We start from the raw sequence: 8,233 nt of genomic DNA on the forward strand, positions 1-8,233 counted from the left end.
TGTGAGATTTTTTGCAAGTTATTGAGATAAAGGGAGCTGAAGCTGGAGGAGAGGAAGGTGGAGAAGCTCTCACTGGGACAGTGGTGCTGAGCTGGCTTCAGAGGCAAAACTTTTCAAGGAGGATTTTCTCAGAGAACTGTAAAGAAGTAATGATACAGATAAAGAACAAAATGAAATGTTATATGACTCCTGAGATTAGAAGAAAGATAAGCAGATGTAAACATCTCAAATGCTTACAATAGCAAGAGTTTTTCTGAAGGTGAAGGAGAGAAAAGAAGAATCTTACTGGCAGCACTGAAACTTATTGCTGTAAGACAGCAGCCCCAAGCCTCCTGAGATAGAGGGATTTATTCAGAAGACAACCACAGGCAAATACCTTTTTTTTCTTTTTGATGAGAAATATTGCTTATGTCAGCCCAAGGAGGGAGGGAGGGAGGCTTTGATCATGCTTTTATAGAGCAAAAAAAAAGCTGCTTTGAATTCTGGTGCAAATCAAACTCCAACAGGGATTGTGTGCATGACATTCACACTAGTGCAGTGGCTGCATTTCAGATTAGAGCAGCTCTGTAACTGTGCAGAGGCTGTGACTGTCCGCTTGCAATATCTCACAGTGAAAGTAGATACGCAAATTGAAGGCATGGGGAAGGGAGCACTGTAATCCTCACAGTGTTGATGAYGAGCTGAGAAATTAAAGATTGCTACATAAATCTCAGTGGCTCCCTGTAGARGAACCCAAATCCCCAGAGACTTTCAGAGGACAACTCACATGAACCATTCTAGCACCTATTTTAAGATAAGAAGAATCACTTTCTGGCAAGGTATAACTAGAAGCCAAATTTAGCATAGAGAAACCTTTCACCTGTCCTTCTAGGTCAGGGTGGAAAAATTGCCATTGGATAAGGCTCTCACTGAGGCTTGGAAAGAATATATGAAGAAGGCCAAATTCACAAGCCATTAAACCAATTCCTAACAAGTGTATCAAGAAAAGTAGTGGGATACAACAAATGTCTAAGGAAGAATAGATCTTCTGTGTTCAGCTGGGCTGCTTCACCCAAGCAAATAGCCACTGGAATTTTTAAATAGTGGCATTAGATCTGYTACAGGACAGGAAAGATCCATACCCAAAACCATAGGAATGTGGTAAGAACAATATATGTGGATTAGCATATATTTGTCCTATACTCAGAAACAAGAATGTTTGTTTAGATGTTGTTAATTGGAACAGCATGAAAAATTTAAAACAATAAATACTATTTTTCATTCAGGAAACAGTACTTCTCTGAAGAAAATTGCTTTTCAAGGAGTGACAATAATTTTCAATTATTTTTTCATTTCCTACTTCTTTTTTAAGCAAATATTTGAGAAACAAACCTTTACAAGATTGTGAAAGTTTTTGTGTTGAGAATATGGATTTTTCTTCTCTTTGGACAGTGAAAAGCTTGTGAGAATGCAGGGAATTCAGCTACTCCTATGCTGCTATTTGCTTTCCAACACATGCCACTTGATAAAATCAGCACCATTTCCAAGGGTGGCTTTCTCTCTGAAACAATAAATAATTTAAACCAAAAGCATTACCATCTGAAAATAAGACCATTTCTTCTACTTGTCCATGTTTTCTTGCTGTTTTAAAATTGGACAAAAATGGAGAGAAGGGAAATTCCATAAACCCTGTGAGGCAAATTGGAATTTTCCRGTAAAAACAATTCTGAAACGATTTCTTTTTTCCTGAAAATAAAACGATTGGAAAAGTAATGACACACCTCCTTTGTTTTCTTAGCAGTTCCAATGTTATTATCTCCCTCAGCCATTTAGGAAGATTTTCTTGGACTAGTAGTAGAGAGAAACTAAACTAAATTTATTCCAAATACCTGTACAATGTAGCAAAGAGCTGCACACACCCTGATAGGCGGCCGAGATAATTGCTATAGAATCCTTTTATTTTCTGTACAACTGTGTCCCAGAATAGCAGCTTTCATCATTAAAATATATTTCTCTCTCTCAGTGTGATTAAATTCTTGAAAGTCTGACCTGAATGTAGCCCATATAGCAATGCTCRTGTGCATTCATGGCCAGCCTGGAATAGCAGTTCTGCTTTGATCATTCCATGGAGCTGTTAGTGTGGCAAGATAAAGCAGCCTGCGCACAGCTCTGTGCTCAAGCAATGTGATTGCTCCCGGCACCTGTGCTAGCTGGGCTAGTGTTAAATTCAATAGCTCCCCAGGTAGCTGTCCAGCTCAAGGGACGGACAGAAAGAGGATGCAGAGAAAGGRCAATGGCTTAATGTGTATAATCCCAATGATCCCAAAGTACAACCTGCTCCGTGCTCCACTACACCACTACAAACTTATTTTTCCTCATCCTTCTACAACACTCTTTCATGCTGTTATTCCAAAACTTGCCTATATACTGTAGTTTAAGTGTGTCAGAACCGAAGAAAAGAAAGGGATCATGTGTTATGGAGTCTAAGGAGCACAGTCTGGTGGATGTTTTGAGTTCATCCCCAAGCTGACACTACCCTCARCTTCCAAACACAGCTTGGATCAGCCCTTCTGTGTGTAAACTGCTGAGTTTCCAAAMTCCATTCAGAGTGGCCTTCTGCCAGGAGCCTGTGGCATCCCCATGCTGCCCATCCGGGCCCTGCAMCAGCCTCCAGCACACTGCAGAACTTTGCGCTTTGCTACTGCTTTTGTTCTCCTTTCATCTTTCCTTCATCATCTACAGTCCCAGTTTGAAGCCAGCCACTACTTCTAGCCTAACAATTAATGTCTGCAATTAGCAGTTGCAGAGGTAGGTGTTTCCTCTCCTWAGGGACTGACGTCTTCCACGCTGAGAATGAGAGATATTCCCACTGAGGGAGCTTCTTTGTGTTTCTAAATAAATGCAGTTGAATATTGTCCCTGTTGTAACCCAGCTAGTTAAATCTTGGGTAAAGATCTAAAAYGTGATTGTGGCACTGTCTGTGCTCTTGAGAGCTACTAAGGAGTTTAGAAAATCAGATAAACAAYGAGGAATAGCAACGGCAGTTACCCAGTACAGGAATTGCTCCCCTGCCTCTTTCTTCCCCTTCTTCCACAGCCCCTCCAGGTATTTTCAGGTACGGGTTGTTATCTGAAAGGTAAGTATATTAGTGCACTCTACAGAACATGGGCATAGAAGTAACACTATTAATAGATAGGGCATTAAAATGTTTCTACTGAGCTCTCAAATCCATTAGTGAATGATAAAATGGTAGAAACTGAGGAATAATGGGAAAAGGTGATCTGAGCATGAATGGCAAAAATATCTGCAGTAATCAAAATAACCAACCAGTGACACAAAGCATCTTCTCTGATATGTTACTGCTGAATTGAGAAATGCTATTGATGTCCAATGTTTTTTATGCCTTATTCAGTGAATGCTAGTATGAAATTAATAGTAAAAATATGTATTTTACAAATAAGACTGTGTCTCAGCGTTTGCAGGGGAAAATATGTTTAGTTTTTGCTCTGCTTGTTGCTAAAACTGATCTAATGTTGCAAGCCAAACAAGAAAAGCCTCCAACAATGTCTGTCTGGTGATGAGAAATGATTAATGTAATACCTGCTGGAATAGYGTCGTAGGCATCCCCAGGACAGCTGGATGAATTGTACACTACACAGAGATGTTACGCTCTGCAAATAAAACAAGGAAGAAATAAGGAAATGTTACTGATGGATATTATTTCTCTTCTTGATCATAACAGTTTTATATCTGTGTAGAAATGAATTCTGGTTTGTAACATGGTCTCTGGGAGCTGTATTTATTCTATTTATTGGCATCAGGAACTTATTACTTTGCATAAATTATTTATGTGAATTAGACATACCTGTGTTCTTCATATTATTTGTGTTCGTATGGGGTGAGAGGTAAAAAGCCACCATAATAAGGTGTCCCCCCCCCCCTTTTTTTTTTTTTTTTTTTTTTTTTTTTCCATAAAATAGAGTGCTTGGATATCTTGGGAGAAGAGCAAATCCCAACATGATCTAAAACACAGTACATGAACCCTGATGGATCTAATACAGCATTCTGTATTTGTCATGTTCTTGCAAGACYAGGGCTCTGGGTATCTCTCTGCTTTCTTCAGGCATTCATTGTCATACTGTTGCTGTGAAAGTCACTGTGTTGTGTACCCTGCAGACCACAAATGCTGTTGGCCACATAAACAATGAGAGTTTTAGGGCATATTTACCACACAGAACAGCACAGTGCAAGGCCTCCCTGCTCCAGCACTGATGGATCTAAGGTGCTGTGCTCCATAGTGATACAACAAGGGTCCTCAAAATATCACATATAAGCTCAGAGAAGAATGGTTTTCCAGTCATTTTTCCACCCTTTTAGAGTAGTTGCCCTAACTGAGTTGTGGTACTGTCAGGTTGGCAAAGGTAAAAGTCCTGCCCAAGTCAAAAAATGTGACACGTGTCACTTCTTCCAAATCACAAATGCCATCTTGTAACAGATGGACATCATTTTTATTTGACATGATTTATTCTTAAAAAGAAATACTGACTCTCGTTCATCTTTAAGGGATGATTATTTGTTCCAGTAYTTTTTGCAGGAATTAAAATTAAGATGGCTAGTCTTTGGTGGCTTTAATCCTTCTTTTTGTCAGATTTAAAAGCATTATCTTTATCTTTTCGCATCTTTCCCATTTTCCTCAAACTCTCAAAGAACCATTGCTGATTGTGAGATTGCCTCACCTGTTTTTGAAGGATAGAGTTAATCACAATCAATTGATTCGAACCAAGGCCAACTTATTTGACTCTTCACTAGCCCATTGTTTTTCTATTCCATCCAGGGATCTAGGCATTTTTCTAGAAAACTAACTGCGCTAATCATCTAGCTATGACTTCCCTTTCCAATTTTCTATTTGCAGAGATTATTGAGGGCTTTGTGAGGGTCTCTGTTTTTTTGCTGTTCACCTTCTTTGCCTGAGTTCTCTCCTTTTGTGGTCACACTCTATTGCTTCTCTACTGTTTAAAGCCAAATTCTGAGACAACATAACAGCATGTACTTGTGAAAGTGGAGGAGCAGGATTCTTTCTTCTATGACAACTAGTACTTAACTAGCCTTGAAGAGGAGGCAGGAGGAAACTGAGGTCCATGTAGATTGTAGATGTTTGGTATGGGGGAGGTGCTAGCATCCACTTTCTAGGTGTAAAGGGGATGTTTCCCCTCTTCACCACTTCCCTAGCAAAGCTTAGGTACAAAGTTGAGCTCACAGCCTTTAAGCATGGGGGATTCTGTGTAGACAGAGCATTTAGAAGAAACATCTTGCTGGGAGATCTGTTCTTCTCAGGTATAAGACAGAGGCTGGATGACTATTGCTCTGTGATTAGCAGATCAGAATAGATCAACTAATAGTCCCTTCTTCCGATAAATTTATAACAGGAAAGCACAACTGTTGATTCAATTGTCTCCACCTGCAACTGTCAAATAGTAGGAGCCCACAAGCTGAGTAATAAACCTCTGTGATCCCACCTGTAGCCACTGCTTGACCCATGGTTCACACATTTGGAGCATGTGTTTGGCCATGGCAGCATTTTCAGTTGTTGCATATCCTGTACAGGGGTGGCTGCATCACGTGGTACTCATAACCCTGGACCAGAGGTGCAGCAGGGTTTAAAGAATAGAGCAGAGGCCACATGGGCAGGCAACCTCCTAGCTGTGGGGACTTCCACAAACCAATTARCCTCTGTTTCCCTCTGCAATGTATATTTGTTTTAAAAGCCTATTTCTTTCCTAACATGATTGAGTTTTGAGTAAACTCAATGAATTGGTGTTCATCACAAGAGATGAATTTGATAGTACTGCTGCTGTGATGAATCTTAYGTAGCTGGATGGAGCATTTTTCATTCTCAAAGCATGTTGTTTTTGCACAAGTGTTGCTCCAAGTAGTTGCTGTTCTGCTGCCTTTTTGCAAGTGAGAGTTCAAAAGACCTGCCTAATGTGCTATTTTTTAGAGAGTTCTTGGAACTGTTGGGGTATTTCTGTGTCCATCTGAAACATATGTCTGGCTCTTTGTGGCTGGGCCTTCATTAATCATGCCTCAATGGAGGTGCACTCAGCAAAACTGCAAAGTGTTGTTGCTGTCTGTCTGTCTGTCTTTCTAGCTCRTTCAGAGCAAGGCTTGAAATTCCTCTGGTGCATTTTTTCTCCAGCTGTTGGGTGCATTTTCTGTACAACATCCAAAGCTCAGACCTGCACAGTATTGTGGCAAACACAACTGTTCTGCCCACTCTGGTTTGTTTGAAGAGGAGAGAGCCCACACTGATGTTCTAATAATTTCTTTACAGTAATAGACTGCCTCTCTGTGAGCACCAGAGGCTCCAGACGACAGCATCAAGTGTTGGGTTTAAATTTTTAGCTGTTATTAATGTAGTGGCTCAGTCCTCTTCCAAGCCAAGGAATCAGCAAACAAACTGGTCAGGTGTTCCATGACCTGTTCTTCCCTATTGACAAGTGAAACCTCAAGTGGCCAGACAAAAACACACTTCACTGATGAAAGAAAATACAAGGCAAGAAGAAAAGAGGAGGAAAAAAAGATGTTATCCAATAACCAGCATCTCCTTTCACAAAGTACACATGAATCACTTCCTTTCTGTATCTTGACGAGGAAGCTGGTAAGACAGTCACCAGCTTTCCCTGTGGTGTGGTGACATCACACTTGGCTAGTGGCTGGCAAGTCCTCTGATTTTGTCTTTAATTGTACCATGTAGCAAAGCCCAATTCAAGCTGCACATAGTGAGCTGCCCACCATCCAGACTTGCTAGCTGCTCTGGTGAGGTCTTTCTTCAGTCCCAAATCATTCAGCTTCTTCATGACTGAGACTGAGCTGGAATTAAATGCAGTGTTCTTAAAAAYTGGTAAGATGGAAGGGAAGTTATGAGGGCAGAAAGTAAGGTAGGCTGAAGTGAAGAATATTCATCTCAACCCATCGAACACAAGGTCTTAAATCAAGTCACAAATAGCATAGAYCACACTTGCAATATAGGAAATGGTGAAGCCATGGCCCCACAAATGACTTGGAGATCATGTCTGATAATCACCTAATGGAAGCTCACTGTTAGAAACTAGGAGAGTGAACATGAGCCATAAATACATTCACAGGAAAATACTAACTGGGTAGAAAGAGGTGGTGTGACTTCTGCTTGTAATATTAGCAAGAGTAGAATAAATTACTGGATCCATATCTGGTATTCACATTGTTAAAATACGTTGTCAAGGCAGAAAGGGAGACAAAGACTTTTAAGGATGAGTCAAGATTTGGATAACTGCCTGACAATGATGAACAAAAGGAACTTCATCTTTTGGTTTATTGAAGTGAAATTTATGAAAAATAGTCACAGCATAAAAATCTATCCCTATGGTGCAGATTACTGACAGCAAAACAGTGTCTAATTTTGCAGATAAGGATAGCTCAAGATCCAGATSTAGGAAATTGCAGCATGGCAGACCGAGTCTAAACAATGACACACAAACTACAATTTATGATAATGTTAGCTTTTTATGAAGGGTTGAACTTTGGGCTAAAACCAGTAGAGAATCAGTCACAATGAAGCTGTGCATACTGGTGTCCAACTTTGAAATGACTGGATTCTGCATCGCAATATAGAACCCTGTAGACTGAGACTTAGAGAGCTACACAGAATCCAAAGCAGCAGCATTGTTAGGCAGCCTCTTGAGGTGCTATTTCAGGACGAAAATTTAGGATGTGGGTACCTGTATTCCACTGAGAGGCACTTCCAAAACTCACAGTTTCTTGGATATTGCCTTGGTAGACCTAAATATTTCCATTTTCTCTAAGGAGGAAATGCCTAGCTGTAAATTCACCTTTCAGAAGTGAAATAACAGGACTGAGAACCCTTGCAATATGGGAGGTCAGGCTGACCATTATGGATATGCTTCTTTCCTCTGTGTCTCATTTCCAAAATGCTCCTTGCTCAATGGATTCAGGCTGCTGTACAAAGTACCATCATTTCACAGACAATGATGAGAAATTAGWTCCTGATCCTAGATATAAAGGTCAAAGGCAAGCAAAGTTCAAAAACTCTGGTCTCATGCAGCAGGCTGTGCAGTTCCTGTCCTTGTGAGAAGTAACTTCCCCCACTGATTGTTCCTGTCCCTGGAGAAGGATATTCTACCAAAGACAAGAAGGGACATAACAGAAACCATAATGGAAACCACCCCAAGAATGACTYGTCAACAGGAAAACACAC

Source organism: Rhea americana, unplaced genomic scaffold (genome assembly GCF_003343005.1).
Source record: "Rhea americana isolate MKP2758 unplaced genomic scaffold, rheAme1 scaffold_312, whole genome shotgun sequence".
Taxonomy (NCBI): domain Eukaryota; kingdom Metazoa; phylum Chordata; class Aves; order Rheiformes; family Rheidae; genus Rhea; species Rhea americana.